Here is a 14,751-nt window from a genome sequence, read left to right on the forward strand (position 1 = left end):
TTTTTTTCTCTCAACACTTTACATATTTCACTTCACCCTTTTCTTGCTTGCATGATTTCTGAGGAGAAGTCAGATGTAACTCTTTTCTTTGCTCCTCTATAGGTAAGATGCTTTATTCCTCTGGCTTTTTTTCAACATTTTTTTCTTTATCTTTGATTTTCTGGAGTTTGAATATTCTATGCCTAAACGTAAGTTTTATGTCATGTATCCTTTTTGGTGTTCTCTGAACTTCATGGATCTATTGAATTAATGTGTGACATTAACTCTCCTTCATTATTCTTCATTATTGTTTCAAAAACTTCTTCTGTTCTCTATTCTCCTCATATTCTATTATGCATATGTTACATTTTTGTGGCTGTCACACAGTTCTTGGATATTCTGTTCCGGGGTTTTTTTTTTTCAGTCTTTTTTCTCTTGTTTTTGAGTTTTGGAAGTCTCTATTATCATATCTTCAATCTCAGCGATTCTTTCCTCAGCTGTGCCCTTTCTAGTAATTAGCTCATCAATGGCATTCTTCATTTCTGTTAGTGTTTTTAATCCTTAGCATTTCTTTCTGATTGGGTCTTAGAATTTTGATTTCTCCGCTTACAGTATCTAACTGTTCTTGCACATTGTCTACTTTCTTCTTTAGACTCCTTAGTATAATAAGCATAATTGCTTTCAATTCTCAATGTAATTCCAACATCCCTGTGACATTTGAGTCTGGTTATGATGTTTACTCTCTCTTCAAACTGTGTTTTTTGCCTTTTACTATGCCTTTTAATTTTTTTGAAAGCCAGACATGATATACTAGATAAAAGAAATGGTGATAAATAGGCCTTTGGTGGTATAATGGTAAAGTACGTGGGGAGGGAAGCAGTTTATACTTGTATGATTAAGTCTCAGTCTTTTAGTGAGTGTGTGTCTCTGGGCTGTGCAGCTCACAAGTACTTATCAGTTTCTTCTCCCTTTTATATGGGACAAGGTGTTCAGCATGGGGAAGACTTGGGTATTTTTCTTTCCCCTTGTGGAAGGCTACAGAGACCTGGAGTTCCCACAGTTAGGTTAGCCTCCTAATATCTTAGGCTTTTGTAAAATGATTTCTCTTGAGGACAAGTTTTGTTAGGAAGAACAGAATGCTGTGATGTATTTCAAAATGGTGACTTTTCTTCTCTCCCTGAAGGAAGCACAAGGGGATTTTTCTCTTCTCTTATAGTCACTGTGAGAACCTGGTAGAGCTCCTGGAGCTAAAACTCACAAAAGCATGAGAACCCCTCTATAACTGCTCCCCATTGAGTTTTTAACTCTTAGACTTGTCTACACTGACCCTCTACCAATATTTGAACTACAGTTTAAGTTTTCCTACTCTAGTACTTGTCCCACTGGAGGTTTATGATTATGGATTTCTGCTGCAGTAGCTTGTGATACTCTGTATTTTAAGTCTAGAAAACGGCAAGTAGCTTATCAAGACTAGAGTACAGTGTATATTGAAAGCAGTGGTAGAACACAAGTCAGGAGAGGTAGGTCACTTAATTATTTAGTTCAATAAATATTTAGAAAAACTGCTATGTGCCAGGCAATATGCTAGGAACTAAGGATCTATAAATTAATAAGTTACTGTCCTGAAGGTGCTCACAGTATAGTATAGGGGAGAATAAATAATACAAATAATTTCAATATAGCAAATGAAATACAGTGATAGAGGAGTGCATGGTGCGATATGTGACACTGAGGGAGAGGACTTAATACAATTTAATTTCCTGGATAAAATCTTGAAGGATGAGCAAAAATTATCCAGGAGAGGAAAGGTAGGAATGGCTATCTGGAAACAAAAAACAATATGATCACGGTAGAGGTGAGGAATAGCATATTGCATGAAAGCAACCACAAGTATTTTTGTGTCATAAAGACACAAAATTAGAGGAAGGAAGTGATAGGAAATGAGGGTGGAGAGGTGGGTATGGGTGAAGTAGTGACCAACATTTTTCACGTTTGAGTCTTATTCTCCTCACTCTTGAGAGTCAATGAAATGTTTTAAGCAGGTATTGACATTATCAATTTGATATTTTGGAAAGATAACTCTGGCAAACAATATATTGAATGGTTTGGACTATGATAAGACTAGATACAGGAAGAGCTGTTAGGAGGCTATTAAACTGGTCCCAGGGAGAAATATTGAGGCCATGAACTGATGCAGTGAAAATAGAGAAGATAGATATGAGAAAGGTATAGGAAATGAAATTACCAGGATTTGGTGATAGATTAGATGTACAAAGTAAAGGAGAAGTGTCAAGAACAACTCTCAGGTTTCTAGCATGAGTGACATGGTGGTATTGTTAGCTGATATAGGGAATACAGGAAGAAAATCAGGCTTAGAGTGATAAAATATGAAGTAATGTATCCAATTCTGGGCAGGTTGAGTTTGAGGGTGGGGTTTATAAACATTGTCTTATGTTTTAAGAAATAAATTATATCTATTTTTATAATATAGCTCTCTGACCATAAATATTTTCATTTCAGTATTGATATTATTTTAGGAAATATTTGAGTGCATTTAGACTTCTTTTTGGTCCATGAGGAAGCTTGGGACAGATGATATGTGTGTGTGTGTGTGTGTGTGCATGTTCACATGTCTACAGAAAGAGTGAACATAAAGAGGGCCTAGGTGCTGCATTGAGCTAGGAGAAGTGTATGGTTATGTGAATTTGTAAACACAGTCTTGGGTATGCCATAAATAGCACACTAATTATTTTAAAAAGTCAAACTAAAGTTGATTCTTAGGCCCCATGCTAACCAACTGGTGTTTCAATCTCTGTCCCTGTGTGTTGCATGCATGCATGCATGTTTGTGTCTGTGTGTGTGCATGTATGTGTATGTTTGAGGACCTTTTCCCTTCTTTAGAATCTCACAAAAATTTGGAGGTTGTATATGGTTCCTGGAAATATTGTTTTTACTACAACATGTATGCTACTGAGACATTCATTATCTGAATCTATATGGTATCTTAAAGACTTGCTGCATTTGTGTCAAGCTTTGGCATGACATTCTCATCCAAGTTTGGAAGTTGTCCTATCTAGGGTCCAGCTGCCCTAGATTGCTGTATCACACCTCCACTCCCGGGAGATCATGGCATCTCTTTAGGCACTCGGATTCAGGGCATGGGTCCTCTGCTACTTGTGGAACTCCAAATCATAATCCTTTTCTGGTCTTGGGAAATTCCATTTTCTTTCACTGCTCATACTTCCCTCTCCTCAAATTCATTATTTAATTTTTGTTTCCCAGCCTACTCACCTTTGATTTCTTAGGCTTCTGTAAAATGAAAACTAGGAAGGTTATATTGTCTGAAAGCAACTTCTGCTTTTAGCACTGAATTTCAACCCTCCTCTGAGACAAAAAGGAAAAACAAAGGGAAAAATACAAGAATGAAATATGTATGTCTTATCCTTGGTTACCTTGAAAACTGAGCCTAATTCAAAACATTTATGTGTAGACAGTTTATTTGAGGAGTGATCACAGACAGTGGGAATGAAGAATCAGGGAGAGTGAAATGGAAAAAGAAAAATCCAGTTATTTGGAATCAAGTTGACTACAGCTGTGAATAACTGATATTCAATCTAGCTGGACCATTCTAGGAGATGTATAGAATGCACCTCAGAATGACCTGCCTAAGGGATATTTGACCCATTGACTCCTGGTGCCCATTTAGTTGAGGATTGTGCTATTGCGTGTTAAATCTTAGTAATTTTCAGATCAAGTATGTGTGAATGCAGAGTGAGGTCCCAGAGTCATTCCATGTTGTGGTGTCAGAGAAGCTGTGGAGCAGGAAGTGAGCAATATGCAGGACCAGATGGAGATGAGATACTGTCAGCATGAAGTGGGATTGAAGCTTACATGCCACTTTTTGTTATTGTAAGGGTGGAGCCAGACCTGAGGGTGAGACACTGCGAGGTAGCACTCAAGATGTGTTCTGTAGAGTCCACACTTTGCACCACTCACTGTCTCTCATTCCTTCCATTAAGTTTTTAATGCAGTGACAAATGGCATTCTCTACAAAAGACAAAACATGGGGGAGATTAATAGAATAGTAGTCTGACCCTGCTGTTGCAACTGATCTCAAGTTCATATTGACGTTCATTGTCTCACTCCTTTACCTGCAATCTATCTTCCCCTAACTTTCAACCAGTACTTTAGTTGGGATAGATGGCTTGTCTGGTGGGAAGACCCAAAATTTCAGCCTTAAGGGATCTGAGTCCTTTGTTGACTTTCCCTTGCCAGGCTGTGGTAACAGCAATTTTCTATTAATCATTATCTTGAGGCATGGGAGCATGAAAAAATACCCTAGTGAATTCCCTGGGTTCTAGAAATTTCTCCCCACCATGCTCATATAAGAGTAACCTGAGCTCCTTATAGTAATAGGGTCAGTTTCCCCATTACTATTAACTCCTTTCTTTGCATGCTGGTCCACTTTTATGAGGAGTCCCAAATGATCAGGTGGAGATTGGGGCTTCATGTTCAATGGCACCCTACACTCATTTGTTAGAAGAATTCTTCTCCCTCAAAACCAAGGCTTTGAATCTGGCAGAGCCTGAGAATTAATTTAGGGATGGAAAGTCATAGTTCACAAGTGTTGGAGAGGAGAACTAATCCTATTACTTCCTGGACCAATTTATTCTGGCTACTGAGGATACAGAACCGTATATCAGCTATTGGCTCAATGAATATACTTTCTACTGGAGGGTTGTGACTCAACCCTTTATGGTTTAGTTCCCAAATGCAACCTTCATTAAGCATCTACTAGGCCATTTAATTAGGCTGACTGAGTCCAGATGATGTGATATACAGTAGAATTAGTAGATCTCAAGTGGAAGAGGGCTCATGTAATTAACCTGCAAAAAAGTGACTGGTCTCTTTGACAGATGGTGTTATATCAAGAGCTCAGTATCAGTCTCTGCTGGTGGCAGATTGGGCATTCAGCAGTAAAAGTAGCTATATCAGCCTTGGTGAAAGGAAGGCCTTGTCTAACTCTCATCCCTGCCATCATAGCCACTTCATTCAGGGTCCATTTACAAAAGCACTGGGGCAGCCTAGGAGAGAGGCTGGCTGATATCTATAGAATAAATTATCCTGTTCACCTGGATGTTGAAGCTGTTCTCAACATTAATGCGTGTCACAAACTTCTTCATGTTTTGCCTATTTTTATAGGTCATTCACATGCCTCTACCCTAGACTTCCTTGTCTCCAATATCTTAATCTTGCTATTTCTAGGCCTTTGAACAGCTGGCCAAGCCATTTATCACTGCCCAGAAGTTCATGGATATCCATACCTGTGTCCATTTCTCCTTTTGCATTGTATCAGCTATTTCTACATAATAAATTACCCTAAAACTCAGTTGCTTAAAAGAATAAACCTATATTTTTGCTCATGATATTTTGGTCAACTAGGTGATTCTGTTTTTCTGGAAAAGGCTTGTTTTATCTCAGCTGGGCTTGCTCATGCATCTGCAGTCAACTAGTGGGTCAGCTGGGAGATGGCTGGTCTAGGAGACCTTTTCTCACATGTCTGGTAATTTGTTGCCTAATGGCTAGGGAAGTTGGGGCCACATGGATCTCATTATTCAGCAAATTATCCTGGACTTGTTCACCTGGTGATATCAGAGTTCTGAGAGAGAGGGGAAGCATAGAAATCCTTTTGAGCACTAGGCCCAGAATTGGCACTTATACTGCATCCAATGGGCCAAACAAACCACAAGGCCAGTCCATTTTCAAAGGGTAGAGAAATAGACTCTACCCCTTAGTGGGAGGAATTGAAAAGTCAGAAAGAACAGGGTAAAGAATTGCAGCCATTTTTATAATAAATTTATTATACACATCAAGTTAATAACCACGTGTACTACTTAAAACTTTGCCAACTGGAAGGATTTCCATTTATTTCTGTCTTTTAGGGACACCCATATATGTGGCTGGTAGATGCAACAGCAGGCTATTTTTGGTTCACAACAACACATTGAGCATACTCAACTGTGAAGCAGGCCCTGGAGTTGTTTTTTTTTTTCTTTTTTTACAGCTGGTCATATGGAACCCCACACGAGAGAGAGAGGATCAGTGCAACAGAGGTAAGTGGCATGAGGTCTGGGCCTTCTGTTGGTGCAACTTACTTGGGACTTTGGGATCAGTCTGTTGTGTGATAGCCAGCCCTGGTAGTCTAGTAGATAAGATTTTGTGTTCTTACCACCACAGCCTGAGTTCATTTCCTGGTCAGGGAACCACACCACCCGTCTGTTGTCTGTCAGTTCTCATACTGTGGCAGCTGCATGTTGCTGAGATGCTGAAAGCTATGCCACTTGTATGTCAAATGCCAGTAGGGTCAGCCATGGTGGACAGGTTTCAGCACATCTTCCGGACTAAGACTAAGAAGGATCTGGCTGCCTGCTTCCAAAAAGTAGGCCATGAAAAACTCTATGAATAGTAATGGATCATTGTCTGATACAGTCCCAGAAGATGAGAGGGTGATGCAAAAAGACTGGGCAGGGTTCTAGTCTGCTGTACACAGGGTCACTAGAAGTCAGAATCGACTCGACAGCACTAACAACAACTATTGCATAATAGATTGTTATTGACTTGGTGGATGTAACAATAACCAGCTCATGATAGTCAGCTCTAGTGGCAGTCACTTGACATGTCACTTAATGTCCCCTAGTCATATGCTTAGTCTCCACTAGGGTCTAGTAGCACATCCAAGTCTGCTTTTCAAACATCAAGCAACCCTCTGCTACAGAAGGCATGGCCATGTCCCATAACCCCTAGAATTTATGCTATACCTATGTAATTTGGGCCAGAAAATGCACATGGCATTCCTATCCACTACAGATACCTCTAACACCATCAAATCTGCTAGGTCATATGTCCTGAGCAAGAGGGAAGCTTCCCACTGGATCTTTTAAAAAGTCCTCTGTGATATAAGGCCTAAAATTAAGACCTGATATTATATGCTGCCTTGACATCTGAAACAAGAAGGGCCTCGCACAGCCTAACTGCAAAGTTCCCCTCTATATTCTGCCTCTGTGGATAAGGTCTCCTAGTCAGACCACTCTCCTTATCAAGGGTGCCAGGCACAGTTCTCGCTTATTCCGGAGTAGTGGGTTTCGGTTTCCTGCCAGCCTATGGAATTATTCACACAAGCTGATTTCATCCTCTCACAGAAACCAGGGGGCATTTTCCCCTCTTGAAACTATAAAGCCTTCCTCCCACAGCCCTTTCTTGTTCACTCTGTCCCAGATTGCAATCCTCATGTGGTCCTATGTGGTATGTGGTGTCCTCCTCCTCTGGGCTATGAATATATGTGACTAATAAACTACTATTGATCGTATCTGCTCAAGATCGTATCTGTGTTGATTGTTGTGTGTTTGGCCATTGCCATAACTCTAGAGTGTCTCTCAGCAATGGGGTGAATGGGAAGCAATTAAAACACCCTCTCTTACTGCTCAGAGCCTTACTCAAAACTGTGTCTTTTGAATCTGTTGATAATTGGGTAATGACAGTATTTCCAAGTGATATATTATGGCTTCCAACATTCAAAGAGGACTGCCAATCGCTGTATTGCTTTTTTTTTTTTAAATTGGAAGGGGATCCAATGTAAGGTTTCTGCCAGATGTTGAATATTCCAAGCCAATTATTACCCAGGGACGCGGGAAATAACCACAAAGTACGTTCATGAAAGCTTTGGATCTACTGTCAGATGGACTTACACCGGAACTCCATGTATCATCCTGGCCTTAAGTCCCCATCCTATCCAGAGAATAATGACAGAATTTTAGGTCCCCTTATATCAATGTCAGTTCTGACTCTATGCTCAATAGTTTTTTTTTTTCCCTTGAAGTCTCTTTTACCTGATTTAATATTGCTATATTTCTTTTCGTTTTTAAAGCAATTTGCCTTGTATGTTTTTTTCTTTGCAACTTTTATTTGAAGTTTACCTTTTATTAACAATATATAGCTGGATTTAGCAAATCCAGTCTGAGAGCATCTGTCATTTAAGAATGAGTTTATCCCATTTACATTGCCTATCTTTATGATTATATTTAGATCTATTCCTATCTTATTTGTGTTTTCTGATTTGCCAGTTTCTAGGGGTTTTTCCCTACCTTTCTTGTTCTTTGTTAGGTTAACAATCTTTGTTAGGTTGACTGAGTTTCCTTAGTTCTTTTTTCTCTCCATTGTATTCCCATTACTGCTTTTTAACTGAGCTCTGTAGAATATCTGTTTTCTGCTTATGGATAATATCTTGGGCAGATCCCATTGCTTTTTGATTACTTTCAGGCATTAACAAACAATCTAGTTTTAGGTATTAAAAAGATCAATCTAGTCTATTATTATATTTTTAATCTCTCCCTTTCTCTTCCTATAGTTGGGTCTGACTCATGATTGGAAACCTGCAGTGAGAAGTGGTAGGAAAGAGGAGGATATGTATGGATGGCTTTTTTCCAATTTCTTTACCATCTTCTTTATGCCTTCCTCCCCTGCTTATTTGGCTGCTTCTAGCTCATGCATCACGATTGGGGTTTGGAGGGGAGGTGAGGGGAAGAAAATATATTTCACTGGACTGCTCCATTATAATTTGGCACCTACATCTTTCATGATGTGTTATGTGCCCAAATTCAAGCTTTTTCTCCCATGGATATTCCCCTTTGTAAATTCTTGGGAAAGCCCATCCCCTTTAGGGATATTCCAGTGCCTGTCCATTCCCATGTCTGAGATACGCCCCTCTAGCTAACTACTTATCACTTTCCTCTCCTTTTCTGTTTTTGACAGTGATGTCCAATCCTAATTTTCTTAGGAGAGCGTAATTTCTTCTGGCATGAATATCTCTTGGTATAACAGAAAGACTCTGCAAAAGTCCAGGCTGGAATTTTCTGATACTGATCTCTTTAATAAGGGGAATGTTACCAACAAAAAAAGTGAGCTCTTAGCCCCATACTCTAAACTCTGGAGTAGTGATTCTGAGAGAGAGAGAGAGGATCAGGAGAGAGAAAGTTTGTGTAGAAACATGCATCAAAGTTGGGGAAGTACATCAAACTACACACGCCCTCTGGAATACCTGATATGTTTGCCTCCACTCCCTTGTTCGCAAATCACTGCTGTGGTGAGCCTCACATTGCAATGGGATATGTCATATTCTTGACTTATTGGGTGCAGAAAGAAAGATTTCAGTATATGTGTGAGTATACTTAGGACTCTCTTGTTCTGAGAAGTGAAGAGACTGAAAGCTCTTATTTCTTCCTTGTGTGTTCTCTCTTTTTAGTATGTCTTCTCTTCCCTTCTCTCTTTTCCATTTTCTTTCTCTCACTTGCAGCTGGGATAGTAATACAACGTTAAGACTGTGTGCCAGGCTTGGACCTGTTTGCTGTCAAATTCATTCCTCAGTATTTACTTATTTTACTCTGGTTGCAGAGAGACTGACTCCTCTAGGTTGTGTTTCTCAGGGTCCTGTGTCAGTTGGCTTCCTGGTGGACTCATTGAATTGTAGGTAATGAAGGGAATTTGGAGAAAAAGAAGAAGGGAGAAGCCAGAGTATTTCTCTCCCTCTTATCTTCCTCGGTGGTATCTCTGGCAGCAGCTGTTCATGACTCTAGCTCCCAATGAACATGCCTGCTAATGTTCCAGTCTCTGCCAAGTGATTCTGGCCACTGAGGTGTGTCTCCATTTCCTTTCTTTGTCCCTTTGTCCTAGGGGTGGTGGCAGCTTCTTGTCGTTGCTAATCTTTCTAATCCATCAACTTTATATTTCCATTGCCATGTCCTCTATTTCAGTTTCCATCAGCTCCCAATGGGTCTCTGTTTCTCTGTACATGCCACTCATTTAAGATGCAGTCACACTTAAATTTTTTATTCCTAGAATTTGCTATGATCTTTCTCTGGTCTTTCATGCTTCTATTTTGCTTTGCCAGTGAACTCATCCCTTTTTGTCAGACTATCTCCAACTTTGATTCCTTTGAGTCTCAGCTTACATTTTTTTTTCTAGGAAATTTTCTTTGTCTTCTTTCTCCTCTTAGTCTGGGCTAAGTATCTTGATTCTGTGCTCCCATGTGTCATGCAGTGCCCCAATCAGTAATGACACTATGTTAGAATTGAAGTTTTTTATTTGTATCTCCTACTAGACTGTACCACAAAGGCCTGACTTATACTGCAAGCATTTAGCATTATATGCCCAGTGCCTAGCAGGAAACACAAGGTAGATACTCAATAGATAACTGTTGGTTATTTACCTATTGTTGATGAACCTCACTTATTATATTCTAAAGACTTTATTTGTTTGTGTGACTGTTTCTCCCACCAAAGCACTAGCTTCTTGATTGCGGGGAATCAGTGTTATTTCTTATGTCTACAGCATGTAGTTCTATATCTGCATAACATAATGGCTACATATGCAGTACACAGCAGACACTCAAGTGATTTTGAATTAAACACTAAACCTTATTTTTGAAGAGGCGGAAATAGAAGTTCACAGAGGTTAAGTAAACTGTCCAAGGTCATAGAACTAGCTTCTAACTGTGAGACCAGACTCCATGTCTCCTGATTCAAAGTACATTGCTCTTCTATATTTACCAAGTCCCTCTGACTTCAGTCACTTATCCTATACTATGAATTTAAGTTCATAATTCTTTTTTTTACTGATTTACATTATATGTTTTAACAGGCTATAGAGTTAAATACGTTGTCCTGTATTTTTTTAAAAAGGGGGAAATACCTAGTAATTACACTCAGATAATTACCCAAAAGAAATGAAAATATACATCGGCATAAACCTTTTCAAGAATATTCATATCAGTGTTTTTCACAATATCCAAAATTAATAACAACCCAAATGTTCATCAACATAAGAATGGATAAAGAAATTGTGGTATACTTGTATGCTGGAACACCACTTGGCAATAAAAAGGATTTAATTACAGATACATATATCAACATGGATAATTCCTGTAGATACTATGTTGATCAAAAGAAAGCAGATACAAAAGAGTATATACTGTATGATTCAATTTTTATGAAGTTCAAGAAGAGGCAAAAACTAACCCATATTGAAAAAAATTAGAACAGTGGTTGTCTGTGTATTAGGGTGGGAATAGGCTAAAAAGGAGCATGAGACAAAAGTTCTATATCTTCTTTTGGGTGGTAGTTACAAAAGTGTATATAAATTGCCAAAACTCATCAAATTGAACACTTAAGAACTGAGAACTTTTAAAAATATAAATTATAAGGACAGGCCCTATTTCTGAGTGGTTAAATGCACTCACTCTACTTTGGTGGCCCAGGGTTCACTGCTTTGGATTGTGGACGCAGACATACACATCGCTCATCAAGCCATGCTGTGGTGGCGTCCCATGTAGAAGAATTAGAATGACCTCCAACTAGGATATACAACTATATAGTGGGGCTTTGGGGAGAAAGGAAAAAAACAGATTAGCAACAGATGTTAGCTCAGGGCCAATCTTCTTCACCCAAAAAAAGAAGCAAAAAATATATATATAAATTACACATCAATAAAAAAGAAAAAGAATGGAGAAATATTTTTCTTTTCATGGGGTGACCTTCCATGGATCTTAAAATCACATTATATGCCTCTTACATAAAAGGCTAGACCTAGATAATGAGGTACAACAATATTGAATAATCACCTAATGTGATTAATTCAGAATTTGGTCTAATGGAAACTTGGAAAATAATTACTGAGAATAGTGATTAGTGCCAAATTAGCAGTCTCGGATCTAAAAGTAAAGTGAATAGCTTAATGTTGAGTACAGGATGATGGTAAATGAAATTGCAAATAAAGAAGGTTACAGGGTAATTAAATTTTAAGTTGTACGTTTTTAAGTTATGCCCCACTTTAAAAATTATATTTATTTTCAAGAAGACTTCTTGTTGACATATCAAAAGCATATACATTGGTGAGTCTGTGTCTTCAAATTATATCTTTTTGTTGGAAAGTGGATCATTGATTTATCATTAGCTCTTAGGTTAGATGGTGTTTAGGCAGCTAAGAAAAAAATGAGTCATTGATTTATCTAATAGCCTAGGGCTCCCATATTTTAATTACCTGTGTTCTCTGTGAATAGTCAACCAGGTTGTTAACACCAGGCATCCTGTTTTGTGAAATACTTGGCTTATTTTTGTCTTCCTTCCTTCCCCCTTCCGTGTGAGTGTGTAGATTCACGTGTGTGTATTTTGTTTGTTTCTGTCTTCTATCAGAAAGGTAAGGATGATTATTATTAAAAATAAAAAATTACCAGGAAAACATTTTCCCACTTTTAATGTGTAATTTTGCACTATTCAGAATATGCAGAAAACACAAAAGAATAATTTTCCTTGGTATCACAAATATTTATGTTTGCCATAACGCTCAAAGTGTACATCACTTTAAAAGACATGCAACACCATCAACCACAATTTTTTTTCGAGTGCCTATTGCAAGCATTGTTAAAGTTAACGTCTTTACCCCGAAAAAATGGTGGTCTATTCTGGTCTGTTTAATTTTAGAAGCTGAAAATACAAAATATTTATAAGGAAGAGACAGTACTAACACAGGATTCTGTAATTATATAGGACAAATACAAAGATATCATTTAAAAATGCAATAGTAGTCAGAGAAAATTCACTTTTTGTCAACATGCCGTGGGATTCATATGTACATTATCCATATATATATATATATATATATATATGCACACACACACACACATATATATATAACCTGTTAATCATATGGTCAGTATTATGTGAATGTTTATCATTGAAAGTTCAGGAAAAGATATCACATGGAGATTACATAAAGCCTTTTCCTTTTTTAGATATTTGGCTCTATTCTTTCTCTGAAACTAATAACACAATACATCCTACTTTTAATTACATATTTTTCCCTGATTGCCACAGACAAAATAAATATGAAAGTATTAAATTTTTGTTGATATTCAATTTGGTAATCTATGTACTGAGATGTTCTAGAGATTTTGACAAAGGAAAACAACAGAAAAGAAGAAACCAGGTTTAAATTTATGCCTAATTTGAGGAAAATAAAAATGAAAAGGGCACGATAATACAAAAGAATATGTAACTATTGCAGAGGTCAGCCTTTCTGGTGAAATCTCACTGTGTTTATTAGCAATCAGTACATGTTGGTCATGGTAAAATCTGAGTAATTTGACTAACAAATAAAATAGGCGTAATTTGCACGGAGTGGAAGTGGGAGTAGAAAGTCCTTGCCATTTTTTAGAAGATCTATGGAAAGATATCATATGGAAGATATAAATTATGGTGAAAATAGTACTGGTATTCTGCTTTTAACTACTAGGCCACTTCTTTGGAATAACAAAAATGATTCTCTCTTGGAGTTTTCAAGAGCAGTTGATTTAAGTTTGTCAATCCTTTCCCTCAACTCTGTGAAAACAAGGATCTCTGCATCTGGGGTTTTCCCAGCAAAGGCAGCTTGAAATTGACATCTTAATTAGGATTATTGTATGAAGAGGCCTTGACAGTTTCTGGAGATTTAGGAGTTCTTGAATAGTTTTCTACATCCACTTGGAATTGGAGAGATTTTGTAGTAAGAAAATAGATTGCGAAGTGGCCAGAATCCAGTTCCCAGTGGTTTTCCTCCCTTGAAAGCTAGGACTGGGGGTAAAATTCTTTTCTGTCCAGTTTCCTCCCTGTGCTAGCTTTGCGCTCTAATCTCATTCCAGGGCATAATGGCCCAGCTTTTCTCTTCAGGGACTCCAGGAAGCTGCTGGAGTTTCCGCTGATCTATTAAGTGGTAGCCAGCAGGTCTAAGGGTCAGGGATAGCAAACTGTATTTGTGAGTGGCTGCAGCTGGGGAGGAGATTAAATACTTTAGCAAGCACAGCAGGCAAAACGAGTGATGGCCCGCAGGCGGGGCTACTGTTTCCTTTGCTGCTTAGGGCAGTTCTGCTCCCAGCTTCTGGGAGCCTCTGGGAATAGCATGCGGTGCTACTGGGACCTGAGGGCAGACAATGGCATCTAGGAACCTGAAGGCACACAGGATAATGTCTCAGTGGTGTCTGCTCACACATTCATTTTCTCCCTGGATTACCAGCATGTGCAGGTCCCTTTCAAGATCACACTCTGGATGGTAGCCCCTCCAGCAAAGATCAGTAAGTGAGGAATTTCCCAAGGCTCTCTCAGGGAGTTGCCTAACACTAGGGACTTTCAGGGCTTTTCCAGATGTTAAGAAAGACACCCTTTTCTTAAAAGACCAGAGAAGGGGAAGCTGGAATATTTGCTTCCTGTTTGTCTGCTAAAAGGACCCTTTTGTTTTTCACAGCTCAAATGCTGTTGCAGTGATTATGTTCAAATGTTGGTGGTCTTCCAGCAGAAGGAGGCAGGAAGAGGTTCAGCACAAGAACTTAGACTGCAAAGGTTACCAATCGTTCAAGAGAAGACAAGGCATAACATTAAAAGGAAAAACGGAGATTCTCTAGATCTAGTATCTAGATTGATTTTGGATACTAACTGATTTGAGCCTTTAGGCAACCTTTTCTCCTCACAGGAAGATTGTTATAGTTGCCAGGCAGTGAGAAAGTGGGACAAGTCCATTTCTTGTTTTTTAAAAGATATGCCTTTTTGCCACCACTCAGAATTTAAGGGGAAAAATAAAGTAAGAATAAATTCAACAAGAAGAGCTGTTATATTTTAACTGTTTTGCCTTTATGAACACTCTGAATTACTAGTGTTATGCCTCTTCTAAGTAGATTTATTCTCAGTTATTTCT

At 38.5% G+C, this 14,751-nt stretch overlaps 1 pseudogene; it reads left to right on the forward strand.

Annotated features, from left to right (window-relative positions):
• The first annotated feature begins 11,777 nt into the window (after positions 1 to 11,777).
• The window catches only part of LOC106838373 (sodium/hydrogen exchanger 2-like), a 71,850-nt pseudogene continuing 68,876 nt past the window's right edge, over positions 11,778 to 14,751 (forward strand).

The sequence above is a fragment of the Equus asinus genome, chromosome X (assembly GCF_041296235.1).
Source record: "Equus asinus isolate D_3611 breed Donkey chromosome X, EquAss-T2T_v2, whole genome shotgun sequence".
Lineage (NCBI taxonomy): Eukaryota > Metazoa > Chordata > Mammalia > Perissodactyla > Equidae > Equus > Equus asinus.